The sequence below is a fragment of the Peromyscus californicus genome, unplaced genomic scaffold (assembly GCF_007827085.1).
Source record: "Peromyscus californicus insignis strain IS unplaced genomic scaffold, ASM782708v3 Scaffold_9__1_contigs__length_137607984, whole genome shotgun sequence".
In the NCBI taxonomy this organism is placed as follows: Eukaryota; Metazoa; Chordata; class Mammalia; order Rodentia; family Cricetidae; genus Peromyscus; species Peromyscus californicus.
The window spans coordinates 53,249,589-53,274,603 of record NW_026294617.1 but is presented as its reverse complement, the minus strand read 5'-3'; the positions used below and the strand labels follow the sequence as shown (position 1 = coordinate 53,274,603).

General features: G+C 43.2%; 1 long non-coding RNA gene across 1 annotated transcript; it reads right to left on the bottom strand.

Annotated features, from left to right (window-relative positions):
* Positions 1–709: 709 nt before the first annotated feature.
* On the bottom strand, positions 710–24,433 carry LOC128106522 (uncharacterized). Its single transcript, XR_008216736.1, has 3 exons — positions 23,934–24,433; positions 20,158–21,828; positions 710–3,704 (listed from the first exon to the last, which is right to left on the bottom strand). It is a non-coding gene; the product is annotated as an uncharacterized LOC128106522 (long non-coding RNA).
* Positions 24,434–25,015: the final 582 nt, after the last annotated feature.

The following is a 25,015-nucleotide window of genomic DNA, read 5'->3' as shown; positions in this document are numbered from 1 at the left end:
AGTTAGTGGGACAAGCCTAAGGTAAGGCTGACCTTTCATAATTAATAAGACATCTCTGTGTTGTTATTTGGGAGCTGGTGGTACAGAGAAAGACTTATTACATGCCTTCATTGAGTAACTGGTGGAAATAGATGTAGAGACCCACAGCCAAGCATTAGGCTGACGATGGGGAATGCTGCTGAAGAGAAGGAGGAAGGATCATAGTAGCCAGGTAGTTCAAGGACATCACGAGAAAACCCACCGAATCAACTAACCTGGCTTATAGGAACTCACTGAGTCTGACTCAACAACCAAGGAGCCTGCATAGGACCAACCTAGGCCCTCTACATATTTGTGACAGTTGTGTAGCTTGGTCTAATTGTTGGACTCCTAACAATCGGAGCAGGTCTGTCCCTAATGCTTTGGCTGGCTCTTGGGAACCTGTTCATCATACTGGGTTGCCTTGCCCAGTCTAAATACAAGGAGAAGTGTTCAGTCTTACTGCAACTTGATATGCCATGCTTTGCTGATACCCATGGGAGGTGTGCCCCTTTCTAAATGGAAATGGTGGAGGAGTGGATTGAGGGGGGAGAGGAGGGAAGGAAAAAAAAGGGGAGGGGAGGGAGAGATGTAAAATAAATTAATAAATATTTAAAATAAATAAATAAATAGAAAAAGATACCTAATTTTGACCTCTGCCTTCACATGCATGTGCGTGCTTATGTGCATGTGTATGTGCATGTGCGCACACCCACCCACCCACATACATACATGTGGAGAGAGAGGGAGTCTTAGTTAGGGTTTTTATTACTGTGAAGAGACACCATGACCACAGCAACTCTTATAAAAGAAAGCATTTAATTGGGGTGGCTTGCTTACAGTTTCAGAGGTTCAGTCCATTATCATGGTAGGGAGCATGACAGCGTGTAGACAGACATGGTGCTGGCTACATCTTAATCAGAAGGCAACAGGAAATGGACTGTGGCATTGGAGGTGGCTTGTGTGTATATGAGAACTCAAAGTTCACACCCACAGTGACACATTTCCTCCAACAAGACCATACCTACTCCAGCAAAGCCACACCTCCTAATTGTGCCACCCCCTCTAAGCTTATGGGGGCCAATTACATTCAAACTACCACAGAGAGTAATCTAAAGGAAGTATACGTTTAGGCAATAAAATGTATCCACGCAGGGTTCCCTAGATGATATAAATGTACCATCCTGGATAAGATGCTAAAAGAAGTTACATTCCAGGCACATGTAGTTCTCTACTATTTTTACTTTTTTCTGTGTATCTAAGAAACAATTGTAAAATAATCTATTTATCTAAAAGTTTGTTCAGGTTTTGTGTAACAGTTGGACTCCAGGAGTGCACGCAATGCAAGAACAAGCCTCTAAGTCAAATTCCTTAGTATAATGGCATTTGCTCTTTTGGATCAAGATAAAAACATTGGACAATTTAATATAGTTTTCATGAGGCTATACGGATGTGATTTAAAGGAGCATTCTTTGTACTGAAATTAGAGTTCTGATGTTGAAATGTCTTTCTCCCCCAGTGCTAAGCCTATGCATGCATACTGGGTGTCACCCCACCACTGAGGCAACTCCAGCCCCATAAAGTAACCTTTTTTTAAAAATAATGCTAATGGTAGTTTTAATCCTCCTATAAAAGGGACTAGTGGTCCCTGAAAACAGGAAGTGAGAGATTTACATCCCTTAGCGGCAATTCTCAACAACTTTCAGAAATGGGTACTTCTGCCAGGGAGAATAAAAACACAATTGCTTTATGATCTTCTTTTCCTTTAAACATCACATTTTTTAAATCTAGGCTGAAGGTTGGAGCGATGGCTTGGAGTTTAAGAGCAGAAACTGATCTTGCAGAGGGCCCCACATCGGATGGCTCACAAACCCTTGTAAGGGTTCCAGGGAATCTGATTCCCTCTTCTGACCTCTAAGGCACCAGCCATACACATGGTGTACAGATATACATGCAGGAAAACACTCAGGCACATAAAATAAAATAGATCAATGTTTTTTAAAGGGCTCTGAAAGAAGAGAAACAGTGATGTGCAGACAAAGTAGCACTGTATTTGTACTGAGTATTGTTCTATGCTAGAGATCCAAACACTGGACCTCATGCATGCTGGGCAAGCAGTCTGCCACTGTGTACAGTTCAGGCCTCTCAGTCTCTTCTTATTCTATTGATCTGCTTCTATGTTTGTACAGAAAAAAATATTAAATACTTCCCCTTTCACATTATGAGTCTATGGATATAACTAATACATTTTCAATACAAGTAATTAAAAAAGAATTTGGTATGAGTTGAAAATTTAAGCCAGGGAGTGGTGGGGCACATCTTTAATCCCAGCACTTAGGAGGCAGAGACAGGTAGAATATCTCTGAGTTTGAGGCCGGCCTGGTTTACAGAGTGAGTTTCAGAACAGCCAGGACTACACAGAGAAAACCTGTATCAAAACAACAACAAAAAATGGACTTGTAAGTAAAAATAGTTTTAATTCTCCTGAATGAAGGAGCTACTTAAAAACCAAAATGTTACAGTATCTTTCACAATTTTACTATCAGTAATGGGATTACCAATAGTGTTAACTACTTATCCAGAAACTGGGACTTCTCTTATTTACGGACAAGCTTACACTTGACATCTGCATTTTAGTATCCTTTGGGGTTGATGCTGGACATCCTACATGGCTGGCTTCTTTGTACATCTACTGTTTGGGTTTTGTTGTTTCAATTTGGACAGTTTCACTCTGTAGCCCAAACTAGTTTGGCAGTCACTGTGTCATGCAGGCGGCTCTGAATTGGCAGCAGCCTGTTGTTTCTGCTTCCCCGGGGTTGGGATTTACAGGGCTGAGTCATCATGTCCAGTTTCTCTGCTGGATGTGAGAGTTATTAGCTGTGATGCTGTTGGCTCACCCATCCCAGGCCAGTTCTGTGCATCTTTGCATTCTCAGTATAAGGACGAGCTTCTTGGGGCGGCCTTCTTTGGACATGACAACGACTTGTTTCAACTCCTGTTATCCATGTGGACTAAAGAAACCAGAAACTGGGTTTTTCTAATGCTACATCTCAAGGATTTAGTCAATAGCCTCATTTTCAGCAAGGCCAAAAGAAGTTGTTATTACTATTACTTATTTGGAAAGTATCTTAAAATTTCAGCAAAGTTGTATGCATAATATGAAGGCCATTCAAAAAATTTTGTTGACTGATCTGATGGTAAATTGCCTACAAACTGCTTTCACTCACTAATATTTTAGTGCGATTGCTAACAGACAAGGATTTTTCTTTTTCTTTTTTGATAAACCACGGATACCTGGTTTCCATCTAAGTTTAAGCCATATCCAGTTTTTGCCAATTGTCTCGGTAATGTTCTTTGCAGGTCTGGTATAGAATTGAATTTAGTTCTCATGTTTCCTGTCTTGAATGATCTGTTCTTGATTCTCAGGGCTTTAGCCATTTTTGAAGACTCTATACTGACTGTAGGATGATCTTCACATTAGATTTACTGGATGTTTCCTTGTGAGTTTGTTCAAGTTCCTCAGTGGGGAGGATTACTGCACGAATGACAGTGTGCTGTTCTCATTTCGTCCTAGTAGCTGGCACACGATGGCTGGTGATATTCGCTTCAATCTCTTGGTTAAGACAGTGTGTTTGTCTCTTCAAAAGCATTCTATTCTTAGGTCACGAGTAACTATACAGAGGTACCTAGAAATAACAGAAATATTTTGACTCTTTTTATCAATAAGTTGACTTGTTTATATCCTGTGGACTCATTCTCTGAGTCATTATCACTTTTATTTTCATGTGCAACAGTACCAGATGTATCCACCTTCTGCAAGCTGACTTCTGTGACCTTGGATGTGTTCAGTGTACTGAGGCATACAATGAGGTCTATCTTAGTCCATTGTGCTGCTACTAAAAAACATGGCAGCATGGAAAATGTGTAAAGAGCATAAATTGATTGCTCATTGTTGTGGATGCTGGAACTCTAAGATCAGTAACTTGGTGTCTGAGTGAGTCCTAGGTATCCATTTCTGAAACAATGGTCTTACTGCTGTCCCCTCACATGGTAAAAAAGCAGAAGGGGAAAAAAGCCCACTTCATTTAGTTAAGGCCTCATCTGTGGGAATGGGACTCTCGTGACTCAGTCATCTTCTGAAGGCCCCACTTCTTAATGCTGTCATGCAGGGTCTTAGGTTCCACACCTGGCTCACCTGTGTCCCCGACAACAGGGTCAGCCGCGGTGTGCTGCCCAGATGGGGTGCAGAGCCCCTCTCCCTCCTTTGTGCTGCAGCTGGTCAGGGACAGGGCTAATTCTCTCACTCTCATGACCCCAGAGCCAGATGCCAGGCAGTGGTGGCACACACCTTTAATTCTAGCCCTCGGGAGGCAGAGAGCCATCTGGATCTCTGTGAATTCAAAGCCACCTTGGATTACATGAGATTGACTCAGTCTAGGAGAGAAACAGAGGCAGGCAGTGGTGTCACACAGCTTGGTTTTCTTCACATGCCCAAGGCCTAGAAACTGTGAGCAGTGCTTGGTATGATGATGTCTGACTGTCTTAGGCCAGAGGCACCTAGTGGCTCATGGCCTCTTGTTTGGAGGGGAGGTAGGGAAGCCATCTCTACCCTCTGCTGATCAGGCCTGGAAACTCTGGGAATTTTTTCCATCTCACTGTTCTTTCACGTGTGTATTGTGGTTTCTGATTTTGTATTTTTATGGTTTTTTTATGTGAATGTGTGTGTGTGTGTGTGTGTGTGTGTGTGTGTGTGTGTGTGTGTGTATTTGTGTATGTCCTTGTGCTTTTTCTTTTTTTTAATTTTTTTTAATCGCCTGTTTCTTTTCTAAGGAGATAGAGAAAAAGAAGGCAAGGAGTTTGTTGAGTTGGGAGGTGGACAGGATTTGAGAGGAGATAGGGTGGGGAAGAGGGAACCATGATCAAAATGTATTGTATGAAGAAAATTATTTTCAATTTAAAATTGTTCAAAAAATGTCAAATGTAAGCAAATCGCTGTGGGGGTGGTCTTGGCTAATGCTTCAGTGTCTGTGTAGGTTGTTCTTGGTTGTTTTTGCTCTTTTACTCTTTGTCTTTGGTCTTTTGGGGGGCCCACCAACCAGCTCCCAAATAAATCACACACGGAGGCTTATTCTTAATTATAAATACCTGGCCTTCGCTTGGCTTATTTCTAGCAAGCTTTCCTTAACTTAAATTATCTTGTCTACCTTTTGCCTCTGGGCTTTTTCCTTTTCTTATTTTTGTGTATCTTACCTTCACTCTTACTCCATGGCTGGCTGGGTGGCTGGGTGGCTGGCCCCTAGCATCCTCCTCTCATTCTCTTGCTCTTTCCTTGCTCTTTCTTCATCTCCTCCCAGATTTCTCCTTCTATATCTTCTCTCTACCTACCAGCCCCACTTTTCCTTTCTCCTGCCTTGCTATTGGCTGTTTAGCTCTTTATCAGACCATCAGGTGTTTTAGACAGGCAAAGTAACGCAGCTTCACAGAGTTAAACAAATGCAGCATAAAAAAATGCAACACAACTTTGCATCATTAAACAAATGTTCCACAGCACAAACAAATGTAATACATCTTAAAATAACATTCTACAATAGATGGCCATTGTTGAATGAATATATAAAGAATAAGTAGTACATGTACATCATGGAGCTGTAGTTAGCCATAAGCAAGAATGAGATCATATTGAGTAAGACAGGCATGTCTTACAAAAACACACATTATATATTTTCTCTCATATTTGGTAACTTTGCTGCATGGGGTGGGATGAAAGTAAAAGGGGATTGTTAAGAATGTGGAAGTGTAGTTGGAAGTTTTCCTGTGTCCTGCCCAGCCCCACAGCCGCTCAGACCCAAATAAACACACAGAGGCTTATATTATTTTCAAACTATGGCCATGGCAGGCTTCTTGCTAGCTAGCTCTTATATCTTAAATTAACCATTTCTGTAAATCTGTACCTTGCCACGTGGCTTGTGGCCTACTGGTACTTTTGCATCTTGCTTCTCCTGGTGGTGGCTAGCAGCATCTGCCCCACTCTCCTTTCTTCTCTCCTGTCTCTCTTGGATTTTCCCACCTGGCTCCATCCTGCCCTGCCATAGGCCAATGTAGCTTTATTTATCAACCAATCAGAGCAACACATATTCAAGCATACAGAAAGACCTCCCACAGCACTTCCCCTTTTCTATCTAGTCAAAAAGGAAGGCTTTAACTTCAACATAGTAAAATTACATACAACAAAACAATTATCAAGCAAGAATCATAGTTACAATACCCTGTCCATTTATATTTGGCAAATTCAAAGGAAATGTTCTATTTGTCCTTTATTTGTGAGTCCAAGGTTTCATATCTAACTTATCTTTTATCATGACTAAGGAAAACTATAACTATCTAATATTTAACATCAAAGACCTCAGAAGATATAATATTACCTAAGTAAACAGAAAATACATTGTAAGCAACTTCCAAAAATCTAAAATGACAGAGACAGCTGGCTGCCTAGATAATCACCCCAAGTTCTTCTGCAACATTGGGGCATCCATCTTCAGCGCATAGGTCTAGAGTTTCTCAGTCATTTTTCTCTGTCCTGTAGAATGTCTGGCAGTTTCTTCTGTGAAGCAGGAACCTAAAGGACCATCTCGCCTTGCAAAGTTCAGTGGTCACCTTCCTATGGGTCCTTCATGTCCAATTTATACAACATACTGACAATCACTTGACACAAAGGCACTTTTTTTCATAGTGGCTAACTTTTGCCACAAAGAAAGCAAACTCCATAATGAGTTTATTCAATGCCCATCATCCTCTTTGAAGTAATTGGTGCTGCCAGCAGCAGATGTGTCTCATTGTCCAAAAAGTGTAAGGTTTTAAAACATTTTAAATGCCATACTCTGTAGGTCTTTGAAGTGTTTGAAGATTACCTACCTAATTGAAATATATCTATGTATACATAGAAAACTTAACTAACATGACTGTAAGTTTGATTATCATAGATGATTAATTATTAATCGGTATTTCTTAATTATACATTACAATTTTAAATGAGCTACATAAACATAATACCTTAAACAGGAGTAGAAATATACATACAGTATAACAAAATTAACTTTAAATTTTCATCAATAAACCAAAATCCATATCAATGCAAAACAAGTTGTTCTTTAAAAGTAGATTCAATAATCTACCTTTTCATCCCATCATATCCATATCCTCCTTTCTTCTTTAGAAAGAGATTGCATTTATAATCAACCCTCTTGAAATAAAAATAAACATTTATAAACAATTTTTTGGGAATTGGGGCATAGCTTTTTATACTACATCCTGCTGATTGAGGGCTGGCAATCTTATGGGGATCCTGAGAAAATTAAGAATTATGGTCAAGTCCTGAGAAGTCAAGCTATAACCTTTGTTGATAGGTACCACTTGTTAAGGTTCAGGAGGTCTGGCTTGGTCTAAACTGATCCATCTTAACCTGTAACAAATCCAAAGGTTCTCATCTTCTGTGGAAACAAAAGAAGAACCTCTTTCCAAAGCTACATATCCTTAGACATGAATTTTGAACTCAAGATAATTTTAAAATACATATTGGTTTAACTGAGTAGCCTTTACAATCAAATGTCTTTCTGCAGTTAAAAATCCCAGAGACAACACAATCCAGATTCTCTGTGTAATATCTATCTTTATGTGGCTTATTTTTTTATATTATTTTTACTGCCTCTTTAAAGACTTTATTTTTTAAAACTATTTTTTATATAACTGTATATATTCCCTTTTCTCTCTCTTCCAAGCCTATGTACATTTTTACACACATTGTAAACTGTTTAGGGTTTATCCCATCTGAATCTGTCTTATTGTGAATATATTGCTTTAAACTGCAATGTGGCTAGGACAGAAGCAGCAGCCTTGGCCACTAACTCCTCCCATCTCAGGTTCCCAATATGGCAGAGGTAATTTACCACCAGCTCTGGGAGCCATGCTGTCCACAACTCTGGGAGACCATGGGTCTGTTCCTCTATCAAGGAGTGTGTAGCCCAGAAACCTCTTTATTTTACTTATTTATTTTTTTTATCTTTATTAGCAAGAGCTATATCCACCAAGCACCATGCTGCATGGCTTGGAGATGCCTTGGAGAGGAATCTGCCATGCTGCACGCAAGCTCGTACACTGCAAACCTGCCATACTGTGGTTCAAGTCTGCATGCCATGGCATCTCTGTACCTTGGTGTCTCTATATCTCTATATCTCATGTCTGGCCCACATGAGACATGAAGTAGAAAGCTGGTTTTGGCTGCATTATTGTGTGTTTAGAAGCCCTTTTTAAACTCTTTTAGGCCTTATGGAAATTCAAGAGCTCCATGTTGGTACGCTAAATGTAGTTGGAAGTTTTTCTGTGTCTTGCCCAGCCACACAGTCCCTCAGCTGCTTATGAAATAATCATTCAGAAGCTTATATTAATTATAACTGCTTGGCCATTAGCTCAGGCTTATTACTGACTAGCTCTTACATTTAAATTAACCCATAATTGTTATTTATGTTTAGCCACATGACTTGGTACCTTTTCTCAGTTCTGCCTTGTCAACTTGCTTCCTCTGTGTCTAGCTGATGACTCCTGACCCAACCCTTCCTCTTCCCAGAATTCTCCTTGTCTGCTTGTCCCATTTATACTTCCTGTCTGGCTACTGGTTAATCAACATTTTATTTATCAACCAGTCAGAGCAACACATATTCACAGTATACAGAAAGACATCCCACAGTGTGGAAGGATAAATAATTTTTAAAGGGGGATATGAAGTTTGAGGGAGGAAAGATGTGGAGAGTGGATCTCAGATGAGTTAGGGGAAGAAGTAAGGAGTAAATATGAGAAAAATACATTGTATTTAATAAAAATGTTGTATTTTTAAAAATGAAAGAAAAGAGAGAAAGGAGGTAAGAAAAGGTAATGGGTGATAATTATCACAGTGTATTACTTGTATGTGTACAGACATCATAATGAAATCTCATACTTTGTATAGTCAGTATTTTCTTTTTGTTTCTTTTTCTTTTCTTTTCTTTTTTTTTTTTTGAGACAGGGTTTCTCTGTGTAGCTTTGTGCCTTTCCTGGAACTCACTCTGTAGCCCAGGCTGGCCTCGAACTTACAAAGATCCACCTGCTGGGATTAAAGGCGTGCGACACCACCACCCGGCTTATTTTCTTTTAGGAAACAAGGCTGGACAACACTCAGTGTCCCCTGCTGCACCTTTTGGAATGCTGAAGGCACCTTCCATCTTGTTGAGTATATGGGGAGCAATGTGACTGATTGTGCCAACCAGTAAGAGCTAGAGGTGAGAACAGAAATACTGTGTGTCCCTACAGCCTCAAATTTGAAAGACTATTTTCATTTTTATATGTGCTTTTAAGTATACTTAATTTTTAAAAATGCTTTATGTGTATGAGTGTTTTGTCTGCGTGAATGTGTGTGTGTACCACATATGTGCCTAGTGCCCATGGAGACCAGAAAACGACACTGGTACTGGAATTACAGGCAGTTGTAAGCCACCACAGGGGAACTGGAAACCAAACTTGGGTCCTCCCTAAGAGCAGGAAGCGCTCTTAACTGCTGAGCCATCTTTCCAGCACTTAAATTGTGCTCAAAATGGATATAGAATGCTTTTATTAAATACTTTCAGCTATCCCGGAAATGGAAGAGAGTTATTAAACAAGTTGCCCGAGACGCTTTCATTGAAAAGCCAGTGCTTTGTTTTTATTTATTTATTTTTGGTTGTGAACAAGAGTTGATATGATGCGTTAGCTAAAAGAATCTAACCTGAGTAGAATCCACTCGATAATTTAAAGACAGTGAAAAAATAGGATGCTGTTAGCAGGACAGTGCCATCGTTCTGGTCAGGTAGACAGGAAACTCCTCCAACTGCACATTCCACTTCCATCTCCAGCACTTATTTCACTCTTCCAGACATGATACATATTTCAAGGATATTCTTAAAGACCTTCATTAGTAGTCTTTGTACCTTTAGATGGCTTCTTTCAGATTATGTAGGATCCTGGACAGATGCATGTGTGCATTCAAACAGTGCCCATGTGCACAAACAGAGAGAGAGGTGGGGCAGAAAGGCAGAAAGACACAGAGACAGAAAGAGCAAGATGCATCTTACTTCGAGATATCCAAAAGAAGCACGCTTGTTCATCTCAGAACTTTCTAGAATCTGATTACTTAATAATGCAGAAAAATGGAGTTTTTATGCCTTGCATCCTTATGACCAATTTTTGTTGTTGTTGTCTTGTTTTGGGTTTGTTTTGCTTTTTATTTGTTTATTTTTGTTTTGTTTTTAGCACTTGATAAACAAAATAACAGGAGGGAGGGAGGGAGGGAGAGAGAGAGAGAGAGAGAGAGAGAGAGAGAGAGAGAGAGAGAGAGAGAGAGAGAGAGGAGAGAGAGAGAGAGAGGAGAGAGAGAGGAAGCTAGAAAAATTTATGCCTAAAATCGAAGACGTTGATTACTGTCATTTCGATGATGTGCCTTTTGTACATTTGCAGTGGTTAAGAAAGACTTTATAGTTTGGAGCATGAGCACTTTAAAGTGATTCAAAGTTAGCAAAGAGCCACAAATTTTATAAAGTGCTTCGATTTGTAATAGACTAGAACAGCAGCAGAAAGACTCAACAGAGCTTTTAGGTCTATGCACGGCCTGCAAACGCTGCCATAATCTCCCCAGGTTTCTCTCCCTTTGCACCTGGGGACTTGGAATGGCCTGCACAGAGACTCCAATCATGGCAGTACTGGAGTCTGTTCTCAGAGCTGGGATAAAGCAAAAACCCTGTTCCCACACAGGTGTAGTTTGGGCTAATGCTGGAAACTCCAAGGCAGCCCTCTGTCTCAGGGTTTCTATAGCTGTGGACAGACACCATGGCCACAGCAACTCTTATAAATGAAAACACTGAACTAGGGCTAGCTTACAGTTTCAGAGGTTTAGTTCATTATCATTATGTCAGGAAACAGCTGCAGGCAGACATGGTGCTGGAGAAGGAGCTGAAACAGTTCCACGTTTGGATCCACAGGCAACAGAAGTAAAAACTATGTCATACTGGCCAGAGCTTATAAGACCTCAAAGCCTACCTCTTATAACCGGGCGGTGGTGGCGCACGCCTTTAATCCCAGCACTCGGGAGGCAGAGGCAGGCGGATCTCTGTGAGTTCGAGGCCAGCCTGGACTACCAAGTGAGTTCCAGGAAAGGCGCAAAGCTGCACAGAGAAACCCTGTCTCGAAAAACAAAACAAAACAACAAAAAAAAAATTTCTTTTGGCTTTGCCATTAGTTAAATGTTTGTCCTTTGATTTAAATGTTTAAGCAACAATTAGCCCCATTTTTATAAAACTGGAAAAATTAGATAATCTTTGACATTTAAAATGAACAGCTGATTTAAGTATTTGCTTGTAATATAGAGTTCGACTTTAGTGCATTGAAGATATCTGCCTCTTCATATGGTTTTACGAAGCTGAGACACATCCTGAGTGCTGTGTGACCCCTTGGTGTGATAACTGTAAACAGTACATTTTTCTCTGTAGAATGACAACTGTGGGCCTTAGCTAGTTGTGGGAAAGAGACATCTTCAATCAGAAAAAAGCGAAAGACATAGAAGGTCAAAGACATACCCTATCAGGAATGATTTGCCAGATCTCTAGGATGGAAGGATCTGGTAACGTCACAAATGTCCGTGAAAATTGGCCTTGTGTGGTTGCCCCAACTTGGTGAATCTTTTCTCAGCTGAGGCTGGCGTCCACATGTCCCAACACTTATCTGTGTGCTTTTTGTTATGATGTTGCCCATTCTTTCCATTTAAGGTTCAGAATGAACCACTGTAAAATAAGACCTATGTGGTAACAACATTTAGAAATAATTAAGAAAAAACATGTCACCCTCGATAGTACTCATTATAGAGAAATTAAGATTATTAATATAATTAATCCAAGTACCCACCACCCAAACTTTTAATGCTTCTAAGCATTTCCCCCGTTTAGCTGTCTTGGTTGCATTTCTAGTCCATACCTGTGTTTATGCTTTCTCTATCCTAAACTATAAAGTTAGAGGCTGTTTCACAAGATCTAAGGGTTCAGAGCCACAATAGATAAGGCAGATAAACCAACTCATTATACTTCCTCAGAGACAACAAAGGGAGGGTCATACATCCTTTTAAGGACAAACAACACTCTAAGGAAACAAATTCACTACTCCCATCCCCCACACACTTTTTCCTTCTAATTTATTGCCTCCTTAGATGAACTAATGCATGTGAAGACCCTAGGTCAACTGGACCTTATGACGATCATTACTCTCCCTTTTTTTGCCTGCCCCATTCTTTCCTCAGCCATGGGTATCTCTGTTCTTGTTGAGATACTGTTTTCTCTTGTCAGAAAGACTGGAATGGATGGTGACTTCCACCCCTGTTCAGAAGGAGGTCCCATTGCAAGTATATGTGGGAACCCACACCTGGGGCCACGATCTGTCCGGGTCAGCTCAGGTATTGAGTTTCAGCCAGATTCATTTGTCTCTGCCAAATTCACCTCCTAGTTCATTTGATTAAGGTGAAAGCACCTGGGTGTTTGTAAAATATCTAGGCATTTTATTTTCAGTAAGGAAAATCGAGAGCCGTGAACAGAAATTGTGAAAACTTCACAAACTAATTGGGAACTGTATTTTCTCTTGCTTCCTGGGTAATCAACCCCAAGTAAGGAATTTTAATATTGAGCTAATTGTATATTTTAATCCATACCCCAAACCAAGCAGATATCGTATGAAACTCTTCTACTGTGCCATAAGAACATGGTTTTATATGACGAAATGGATATATCTTTGTGTCTATTTAAACTCTTCATATAATAGATCGAGGGCAGGGGGACCCTCTATTATCAGTGATTTATAAGGGAGCTGTTTCTTTAAAGCTTGGTACTTGGGTTCCTGTCTTTTACATTAAATACAGTGAATGAGTACAGACATTTCACATGCTGGATCTTACTTTGACTCAAGTCCTTCATAAATTGCTAACCTCTTCCATGCTCCTTTCTACTTATCCAAATTCCATTCCTTATTTTTCTACCAGGTATTCAGTAATTTTGGTTTAATGCACTCTCTCGGCTTTTGGACGCCTATTATTGCACTCACCTTAGGCGACCCATATAACACTACAAATGCCTAGTCTCAGTTTGTCTTCATGCATCATGTTTCTAACTCTTACATACTGGTTTCTGAGCCTTGTCAGGATGTTTGTTCATTCAGCATTTACTAGGCATGTGTAACCACAACGTGCAACAGTTTTGCCGGGCACTGAGGTGCGATGGTGAGAAGCCGAGGTAAGACCTGTGGGGTGGATCCACAGGTGGACGTCCGAGTTAGTCAAAGAACGGATGCTGTTTGCCGCATTATACACATGATGCTTTGAGCACTGTAGGCACTGGGGATGCTTTTGAGGAAGAATGAAGATCCCATGTTTGTGGTAAGCAAACTTACGTCTACTGTTAGATTGCTACTTGTTGGCCTGAGTGATTGTGGCACAATCAGGATTTCCTAGTTCCTTAAGTTGCTTTTGAAAAGATTCGGGATATAAATAAATTAAAATAAACTTGAAAATTTCTTCTCTAGGCTTTTAGCACTAAATGCAGGGCCCTAGGAAATGAAATGTTTCACATTTATTTCATGTTATAAACATAAATTTGAAATTTGTGTGAGATCACTAAAATAATCAAAGAATGTCTTAGAAGAAAATGAATGTGCCAAATTGCACAGTAATTTAATCTCAGGCTCATGACTGGTTACCATTTTTAATAGAAATCAATTAAAGGTGTTGTATTAAATAAGAGGAAAACTATATTTAATGTTTTTAAAATGTTAAAACGAATTTTTGCTTCAATATGGTTCAATAGAACCTTCCTAAAATATGAATAAATTATCAGAAACCATATAAAAATTCATAAAACACTCAACACTGAAAGATGATAAAAAGTAAGAGAGAGACTTTGAAAAAAAATGTATGAGGGGCTTACGGTGGAGTTCAGCAGTTAAGCGCTGAACTTGCAGAGGACCTGAGTTCAGTTCTCAGCACCCACGGGAGACCACCCACCAACACCGGTACCTCCAGCAGCCGGGGTTCTGACAGCCTCTCTCACTTCCAAGGGCACTTCACCCACAGTGCCCCTCCCACATACATAGTAAAACAAAATAACATAAAGCTTCTGTAAAAAATGGCTGGGAAACTGGCAACTGATGAACTAGGGCTGAAACAATTGCTCTTTAGCACTCACCCAGAGATGGCTACCGTGGAGGGAACAGTCTGCTCCCTAGAACAAGGCAAGGCTCACAGCTCAGGGTAGAGAGACGAGGGAACATGAGGGTGAATGTTGTGATGAAAGTCGGTCTTTTAAAACTGATTTTATGTGAAGTATCAGCGTCCCTTGCTGTGTATGCTATCGGCCACCATACAACTCCCTGGGCAAATAGGAAGGTCTTCTGTAATTTGACAAAGTGATTCCAGGAAAGCTTGCAGAGGTATGGCTACTCCAGAGGTGTGGGAGGCCAGCTGGGAGACCCTCGGGTACTCTTGAGGAGAGAGGGATAAGAGATTTAGATAGAAGGATAGAGGGAAGAGAAACAGATAGAAACACAGGATAGCCTCGGGAGGGCCTGGATCCTTATCCATTGGCCCCTTCTGTCTTGTCTAAAGGGATATTTATAGGAATGCCAAGGGGTGGATCAAAAGACCTTTCCCCAGCACAGCCAAGTGCAGACCCTTCCAATCACCTAGAAACCATACACATGGTCAAGCCATCCTCTAATGCAGCTCTGCTGGGTAAAGCAAGCTCAGACCTCACTAGGAACCTTTGTGAGCCTCCCTCCACATAGAGCAAAGACTTCCAACTTATGGAATGAATGGGTGTTTCACACACAGCCAACTTCCCAGTCACATTTCACTACCTGAACTGCCAGTGAATCCCCACGCACACTCAGAGAGCTGTTATTCAGGATTGCTATTGTTACTACTGTTTGTTTGTTTATTGTTATACTATCACAGTGTCTCCTTGTGTAGTCTGACTGGCCTCAGAAATCCACCTGCCTCTGCCTTGCCAGTGCTGGGCTTAAAGGTACGCACCAGTATTTTCGTTATTTCTTAATTATAAAAGGAAACAAAGTTTTTCTAGTCATTGAAGGAAAATCTGCACTGTCAATGAAAAAGGCCAAGAAAACAATATCATAAGACAAAGAGAAATAGAGGAGAGCACAGCACTGCCATGCAGGAGACAGACAGACACAGCACTGCCATGCAGGAGACAGACAGACACAGCACTGCCATGCAGGAGACAGACAGACACAGCACTGCCATGCAGGCAGGAGACAGATGACAACTCAGGAACTACAACACATTCATTGCATCAAAGATGGGGTAGAAACAGTGCTTTGCAGTAGGAGGCAAGTCACAGGACGAAGGGAGGTCATGTGTCGCCTGTGTTGTTTTAAATTACTCTTATGAAGGTTTATAATGGAGGTGAAGAAAGTTATGACAAGAGACTGAAATTACGGGCTGGGCAGTGGTGGCACACACCTTTAATCCTAGCACCTGGGAGGCAGAGAGATCTCTGAGTTCCAGGCTAGCCTGGTCTACAGGGAGAGTTGACCACAGGCTTCATTCAGCTGGGCTATCACACAAGGCGGCCCTTTCTGAGGAGTGAAAAGAATGCAGGGTTACCTCTGAAATACAAGTGCCTCTAGCTGTTTGGTTCCATAGTGAGTCTAACAGAAAATTTTCTCAAAATAACAGACTAGGAAAGACAGAATCGGCATGTTGTGCAAGGAGCCCGGGGAAAGCCAGCCAAACCTAACTAAACACTGGCCCTTTAATCTTCAAATTAATCTCAGTCCAGATAGCATGTATCCCAAGTGGTAATAGCTGATAATAATAGTGTTTTAAGTATGTAATTGTTTTAAGTCCATAGAGTTAGCGATTTTTACTACCAGTGAATAGTCGAAGAATGGAGGCTTAGGAAAGCCAGACTTTTCTAAGGCCTCGTGGTCAATGCGGGGTCGATATAAACCCAGCTCAGGACTCTTGGGTTGTGCCACCATGCCACGCCACATTGCTCCCCTCTTCTTCCCCACTTCCCCCGTCCCTAGTCTCCCTACCAGCAGAACAACTGTTCTCTTTGAATTCTTCGAATGATAGCTAATTTTCTGAATATCATGTTCACACACTTCTTTCAACAAATCATGTAACCACCAGGTTAACACAGAGCCCCCCCCCCCCCCCCCCCTGCAGCTGGGATGCTCCCTTTGAGTCTAAACACCATTGTATTCAAGCCAGCAGCATCGGAGGATGCTGACCACGGAGGTAGCCTTCCTTAGCATCGGTTTCTCGCTTGCTTGTGCAGTGGTCCCAGCCCATGCCTCAGAAGGTACTCTGGAGGGATGGAATAGGATAAACCACACAAAGCATGAAGATACTGCCCAACGCTGTACTTTTCTAGATTTCACTAGTTAGTTTAGTTTTCACTCCTCCCATTTTGCTGAGCTGAACCAGTTCTGGCGATTTTGTGATAATGAACGGCTTACCAGTCTAAGTTCAGTTTTGTTAACTGTGTTTAGTGTTTTATTGAATTCAGTGTATATTTTCAAATCTACGAACACTTCTAACACAGAACCATGCTAGTAACCATGGGAAGGATGCTGATTTCCCACTGGTCCAAACAGCCAAGCAGACACATAGACATGGGTGCCCTGCATATTTTCATTCGCTTGTTAATTCGCTCCCCTCCTTGGCCATGAATCCCAGTGAGCTGGGAGGAGTAAGACACTGCCAGGCCAGTGCTGCTGCTCTACCTGTGTCTGGGACAAGGCAGGCAAGGCAAGGTGCCCAAATTGGTGTTGGAGCTTCTTCCCTGTGAAGGCCAGGTGAAGTAAGACCCAGATGGGGGCCTGGAATTCTGTCCATGAAGACTAGGTCTCTCATCACATGTTAACATTTAACAATTAATGTTGTGGATAGGTATAGCAGAATGAGCCAACAATGCTGTGGATGAATGGAAGAGGATCTTGAGCGATTTACTGAAGGAAAACAAACAGGCATGTAAGTGTGTGTGAGTGTGTGTTTGTATGAGTGTGTGTGTATGTGTGTGTGTGAGTGTGTGGTGTGTGTGTGTGGTGTGTGTGTGGTATGTGTGTGTCTGAGTGTGTGTGGTATGTGTGTGTGAGTGTGTGTGTGTGGTGTGTGTGTATGTGTGTGTGAGTGTGTGTGGTATGTGTGTGGTATGTGTGTGTGTGTTTATGTGTGTGTGTGAGTGTGTGTGTGTGGTGTGTGTGTGTGGTATGTGTGTGTGTGTGATGTGTGTGTGTGTATGTGTGTGTGACTGTGTGTGTGGTGTGTGTGTGAGTGTGTATGTGTGTGTGTGATATGTGTGTGTGAGTGGTGTGTGTGTGTGTGTGTGTGGTATTTGTGTGGTGTGTGTGTGTGTGTGGTATGTGTGTGGTGTGTGTGTGTGTGTGTGTGGTATGTGTGTGGTGTGTGTGTGTGTGTGTGGTATGTGTGTGGTGTGTGTGTGTGTGTGTGGTGGGGCGGGTGTAAAGTTTCAAAACCACTGTTCAGCATTTATTCTGTCACGGGGTGAGAAGCACCAGTGTGTTAGCTGCAAATGTGATTTTGGGCAGCGTTCCACCTTTTCCTTGGAGAGGTTCAGGGCCAGAAACCCACTATCCTTGTGCCTGCTTGTAGAAGAGAAGAAAAAAGGGGCTTGATAAAAGTGCTCCGTCTGCCGGCACAGTGTAATCACTTAATACCTTGTTCCAATTGAAACCATAACCTGGTCGCATTCTCATGCTGGGGCACCTTCCTCCACTGGATCTGTCGGTGGCTTGTGTAGTCACTGATATTTCCAAGGGAAGCCTTTTGATTATCAAAATGGAAATTAATTTCATAGACTTGGGACCGAATTGGGGAAAGGAGTTAATTGTCATCTGCTGCTGAATCCTGAAAGTGTTACTTAAGGTAAATAAGCTTGGCCTGCAAGCATGGGCCTTGGTGAGGGCTGGGCCTGGGGAACAGAGGTGGCTAGAGACGAGGAAACAGAAAAGATTCTCTTACTGGAGAAAAAGACAACCTCAAGGACATAATCAGAGAGCACATTTTCAATATAATTCTTGATTCTTATAATTGTCGAGGTGAACCAGCTGTCTCCTAAAGAAAGTTATAAAATTACCAAAGGGACTGATTCACCAACTTCAACAGCTGAACGGGAAATTCAAGCTCTTTGTAGACTCACGGAATTCTTATAGATAACACCATTCCTGAGAACTTCATTTCCTCCAACTAAAAGTAACACTGTTGGAGAAGTTCAGGTAGCATTTGGTGCCCTTAAATTACTGTAAGAGACAACCTTTTTATCCATGCAGAGGAAAAGCTACATGAAGGAGGAGCAATACCAATCACGAAGAAGTGAATTCCGCAGCATGGACTTCTTGCCTAAATTAGGGGCTTGTAATATTTGCTCTGAAAACATCTGAAAAGCTGCAGACCGTATTGACTCCTCGCAGCATGCAAGACCCACGGACTGTTTGGACTAGATGGCATGTGGATCTTGTCTGAGTTGTTCTTAGATGAAATAGGGCTCATGGGGATGGTGCCTCTCAAGGTCACTAGATGTTTAGAAGAGGACTTGGGATTCCGGATTCGAATTCTCTCATGTTCAACTTAGTGACCCTGTGCTTTCCAAGGTGTTTAGGAAAGTGGTTACTTGTATCTAAAGAGTGAATGTCAGAGTGCTGTGGCCATTGCTGTGTTTGGGGTTAGGAATGTCCTCAGTACCGTGGAATGGTTCTTAAACACTCCCTTTATATACAAGTAGATGCGTGTAAAGATACTGAGGTCTTCCTTGTCTATGCTGTGTGTACACAGACTCAGAGAGTAATGGGATGAGAGGTCTAGTTAGGGAGTCCCTGCTAACACAGAGAGAATGATTGGTATTAATCACATAAAAATATAAGAAAATGTTAACTTTTTAGTATTATTGCCTTATCATTTTACATAATAGAAAAATTCACTGAAGTAAACTTTTTAAAACTTCCTAACTTTCAAAGTGTGGCTTTTATTTAGTCAAAGCTTTTAAATTAACAAAACTGGGGTCTCTGGAAGATAAAAGGTTGTGTAGCTCATCAGTAATATTCTGATTTGCATACCAACATAGTGGACATTATGAAGAGAAGGGAATTAAATTATATTTAGAATTGCTTATCTCTAGTGAATCAAAACATTTCATTACCATAAATATTGTATATATGTATACATATATTTAAAATCCCCTACTTCTAATTCAGTTTTGTTAAAAATTGTGGTCTATTTACTTCTAAAAAGAACTTTAAACAGAGAAATTTTATTATTTTCAGGGAAAATATTTTGACCATGGAAATATTTTTGAACTGATGAATTTGCTAGCAATCAAATGGTTCCGATTCGTGTGTCAGACACAAACAAGCACAGCAAAAGGCTAATAGATAGGTGCTGTTAGGAGGGAGTTTTAAGATTGCCATCTGAGACACTGCAGTGAAGGGCCTCCTGAGGTGGGGCTGTGGCATCTGCCTGGGCTTGGGGGCAGTCCCACTCAGAGAAACCCAGGCTAGGTCCTCAGCCGCCCTGTGGAGGCATGGCTACCTCCTCTGGAGACTCTTTTGTTTTGAAATAGCAGTGGCACGCACAAATCGCTCTCAAAGAACTCCCCGACTTCCTCCCCCACTCCATAGAAGGGAATAGATGTTGCTTTGACTTTAAATTTTGTCTGTAGGGCTGGCTTCTGGAAGCGGGGTCGCTGTAGAATTCCTGTTCTGGAAGGTGTGATCCTCTGGAGGGCTGTGATCCACTCACCGAGGCTGGGGACTTCCTGCCTGCCTGCGTGTCTATCTGTCTGTCGTCTGTCTGGATGTGACCTGACTTTCTAGGCCCAGGGCATGACTCAATGTACAATTTCCTCCAAGTCCACCAACCTCATTCAGGAGCTTCAAGGTTCAGCTTCTGGGAGCTTAATTGGGACTACTTACTTCCAGGGAATTCGGATCTGAGGCCAAAGGGATACAAGGCCTGTAGCTCCGACAACCACCTACCCACCCTCCTTCCAAGGACAGTCACCTCACCGCTTCCTAGAAGTTCTGCCAACTTCACTCTGGTCGCTTTCTGGGCCAGCTCTCTTATGACAGCCCAGGAGGAAAAAGAAAAATCGCCTGGGTGCTGGACAGGCAGGCTTGGTGTAGAGGAGAGTGTGCCTATGTCCGCCAGTGAGCTTCAGTTCCCTCCGTTCCCGCTCTCAGCCCACAGCGCACTCAGACTGTTGAAACCTCGGAAAAAATAAGTGCCAAGTTCCACCTCCAAGTTCCACATTCTCGTGTCCTCTGGAGGACTCACGTGGACTCATTTATTTTTTCCCTTTTCTTTTTTTATCTTTCAGCCTTGCTTTCCCCCTTCTGTTTGGACACGTGCACCCGCATTTGTTAACCCCTTTCTCTCAATACCTCGTCCTCACTTCTTTTCTGCACTTCCAAACCGGGGCTGGTGGTTTTCTGGACTGTCCTCCAATGATTAGAGCACACCTCCCCAGTCCGCTTCCTCTGACCCACTAGGACCCGGGGCTCTAAATCCCAGTCCGGAAAAGGAGTCCCCTGGTCTCCCCGCACTCCTCCAGGGCTTCCCCTGACTAGGGCGGATGGAATCAGGAAACCAACGTCTGGGCCATGGCCACAGCGATCAGCCAAGGAAAAACTGTACCAAGCCCTACCCAGATCTTTGTGCTCTTTTAGAGACCTAGTCCTTTTGCATCTGAACTTTACATTTCCCTTCTATTATGAATACCCAAAAAACCAGGCAGGCAAGAAGAGAAGGACCCCGAGGGAAAAAGGAACAAGAGACATCCAGATTATGTATTTATTTTATGTAAAGAAACGTTACATATGTAATTTTAGATTTTCCTCCAAATTAGAGTTCTGAGGCTTTAGAAAACCTATTTTTAACACCTTCTTCTCTCCTATGGTCTTGATTGCCTAAATTGCTTCTAATTGGGTGGCACACATTACTGGAAACGAAGGACGCATGACAAGCAGCCTTCATTCTTAGGCAGATTTAGATAATGTGTCCAGATGAATATCTTATCTGATAAGAGAAACTAGAACACCAGCCACTGCGGCTGTTTTCTTAGGGCCTTGAGCAAGAGGGGGACAATCACAGAGTCCTGTAAACCCACACATTTTAAAGGGTGCACCTACGGTATAGAGTGTCAGGGTTCTCCCCCCCACACACACACACCTCTAATGTGGCACACAAAGGAGACAGGCTCGTGTTCTGGTTGGTTCTGAAACAGCTTTCCATCCTCTTAGCAAGCGTGAACGTTTTTGTTTGTTTGTTTGTTGGTAAACCACTTAAGAATATATGCTTTATCCCTTTGCTCAAGGCTTCGCGGGCCCTGGGAGCTGCTGATGCGAGCGTGCTAGCTCCGACTGCAGTCTGCAGCGAGCAAAGTTCATTGCCACACAGAAGGGAGCTTTTCAGAAGCTTTAACCAGCTGCTGGGGGGTTTCTGGGGGCGAGAGTTTCTTGGACCACTGACAGGTGTGATCCCAACTTGAGTCTGCTGAGGGCAAGCGTCGGGTGAGGGCTGTTTGCCCCTAAGAAGCTTGCGGGTTGCGGGCTGGATCACCTAGCCGACTGACGGACCTCCGAAGTTGCTGGAAGCTGGTTTGCACCAACCATTCAACAAAGGGCATGGGAACTCATCTTACTGTCTCGGCAAACTGCACTTTCGTTGTTTCATCCTCTCTGAAATAACGCAGGCAACAGATTATAAATAAAGTTATTCTTTTTAGGCCAGAGGAAATACGCCTGAGTCAATCTCCTTTTGTGTGTCAACTTTACAGGCGCCGGTTTTTTGTTTTTTGTTTTGTTTTTTTTCTTCTTGCAATTCTTTGAGACTCTCACCCCTCAATGATACGGGAAGCACCCTCAGGCCACTTTAAATGGTGTCACAGGAGAGAGTCCTAGGTGAAACAGGAACACCCTGGAGGAAATGTGTCTGTCAGTGTCGATCAAAGGGAATCTTCTCCGGGGCTGCCGCTGCGGAGAGGGGTGCAGGCAGCGGCCTGGAAGGTGGAGGATCAGCTCCACGCTCCGCTATGCCCATGCTGTACCCCTCAACATAAGGACACCTCCATGTCTGCGAAGCTAACGCTTCTGCTGCGATAAAGGCCCACCACTATGTACCTTCGCATTTTGCTCTGCCCCTTAGAACGCATCATTTGCTCACAGAAGGAGATTTAGGCAGAAGGAAACCCTCAGTGGTGGCAGCCCCAATAGGTTCCAGCAACAGACGTGCGCCTCGCCCCTGGCCTTGGTAGGTCACCACACACTGACAAAATTATCAGACTGTTTTTGGAAGGTCTCTTCTTGTACATTTGGCCCTCTACTCGCCCCTTGACGGGAAAGAAGTGGACCGAAGAAAGGCGTATCACGGATAAAGAGGGTGGGGATGGAGACAGAGGGTCAGTAAACTCCCTCGGATTTAGGCAAAGCCTTTCTGAGGAGCTTGTTACAAGCTGAGGGGCTGGCTACCTTGGTACTTCTACTTTAAAAAAGAAATGTAACTGGTGAGTCAAACTCGCTGTTTGGAAAGACAAGAACCCCCCCACAGTTGTTAGGACAGGAAATCCATAGTAAAACAGTATCAGGTAGAACCAGTGTCCCAGCAACACCGAGCACTTCAGAACGGGGGCTTCCTAAGCCTTTCCTTTTTAGAAAGAGAAAGAGAAAGGAGTGGAGAGAGAGAGAGACGGGGGAGAGGGGAGAGCGAAGGGGAGAAGGGAAGAAGAGGGGGTATTTAGCAAGTTAAGAGGTTAAATATTTGAACAGATTCGTAAATATATAGACAGCCCTTGCAATTTGGGGTGTGTAATAATGCCTTTTGTGGCGCTGTCTGGCTGGGAGGCTGAGCGGAGGACCCTGCCTTCTTCCCTGGGCAGCCAACTGGAAAGCTCCTGGGTTCACAAAACAAAACCAGCTCCCCTCTTTTGGAGAAGGAGAAAAATATTGTCTCTTCTTTCAAAAATAAGAAGGGGAAAAAAATAAACCAAGAGAAAGCATAGCAAATGAAAGCCTTATTTCTTAGGAATTTTTTTTCCAGAATCATTTCAGAAAGCTATCTTCAGGCTGAAGTCATTTCGAAGTATTGTTTGAGCAAATATGTTCCAGCACTCAATTATCTAGGATGCATCAATTATTTCTTTGAATCCAACTCACTTTTGCAACAAGAGTATATTGGTGTGGGTATTAGAAACACTTGGAGCTCTAACGTGTTTTGTAGCTGAGTAGGGTGGGTTTCTTTTTCTGACAATTGTACTGAGCGCTGCTGATGGCATCTGTCCTCTGCCTGTGCCCATGGGCGGAGGACACAGGCTGTGGGTGTGTCCAGCCCGCAGACGCGCGTGCGTGCGTGTGTATGTGTGTGTTGTATACACGTATTCTCTAGTGTGTGCCTCAAATGGAGCCATTTTTCCCCTTTCGGCGCCCTGTGTATATTAGTATTATGCAAATAAAATCATTCTGCTTGAGTATATTTTGGAGGGGGAGGGGATGAACCGTTTTAATTCTGCTCTAGTATTTCCTCTGCGATCTTTTCACTGTGTGTTAATTCGTGTGAATGCCTTTTCTGAGGTGTGTGTGTATGTGTGTGTGTGTGTGTGTGTGTGTGTGTGTGTGTGTGCTTGTGTGTGGGGGAAGAGTGTGGGCTTGTCAGTGGGTGTGTGCCTCTGCGTGTGTGTGCCCAGAGCAGCCCCTGTTCTCCTCGGGTGTCCTGTCTGTCTCTGCCCGCGTGTTTTGTGTTCTTGATGTGATTATGTGCGTTATTTACATACGTGCGCCTATTCTCTTACCTTCGTGTATCGCCTTTCTCCACAGTCCACACATTTCACATATATTCTTTTATCTTTTGGCAAAGTGCCTTTTTTGTTCCTCGAAGAATATTTATTGATGTGATAATCTGAAATGAAAAGTGGTCTCCCATGAAGGAGATGGAAGAGAAAGGAGCGTTCATCTTTCTTAATAGACGGGGCAGTGCCAGTTGACTGGATCACAGGGTTTCTCTGCACTTTCTGCGTGTGAGTCTGCGTGTTGGGGTGGGGGCGGGGACGGCCGCGGGAGGACAGAGAAAGAGTCCCGAAGCAGAACAAAGATAGGACACCGCGCCTCCTTGCGGCCCGACTGCATACTGCATCCACCCGGCGGGCCCGACTTTAGAAATCAGAATTCAGAGATTTCCCCGTTAAACCATTCAGGGGCCGCCTCTCAGACCCAGCCCCCGGGCCTCGGCCAATCGCCGGGCGCCATGCAAATCACCCCTTCCGTCTCCCAAACCCGAGTCCGGTTTAGCGGCAGCTCCCGCCGCCCCGCCCCGGCTTAGTCCTTCCCTTCCCCTCCCCCTTCCCCTCCGCCTCCACCCGAGCAGCTGCTTGGGAAGAGGGCAGTGCTGGGTGCTTCATGCATATGCAGACGGATCCACCCTCCCCCTGCAGCCCCCTCCTCCCACCTCCCCCTCCCGCCCCCTCCTTCCGCCTAGCCCTGCCCGGCTCCCCAGCCCCCACCCCACCGCCCACTAGTGTCTCCCCGCCCGGTCCCGGCGCCTTAGACGTGCAGCTCCCAGCTCTGGTCCAGGCAGCTGCTTCCCACAAGGATGCCCAGGCGCGCCAGAGGAGCCCGCGAGGGAGAGGGAGGAAACCTCCGCCTTTGAAATCCTCTCGAAGGTCAAGTTTGGGCCTTGCGGTGCACGAGCCAGAGGCGTTGAACACGCTCTGCAGGGTCTGCAGGAAGGTGGTGCATGCAGCCTGGTTTTGCCTCGGCTTTCACCCACTAAATATCAGATTAAATTTCTCTGAAACACACTAAGTACCAGCCACGTCCAGAGTCAGGGTGATGATAGATGGTTCTGCGTGCCCACAGCTACAGTGTGTATTTGTCT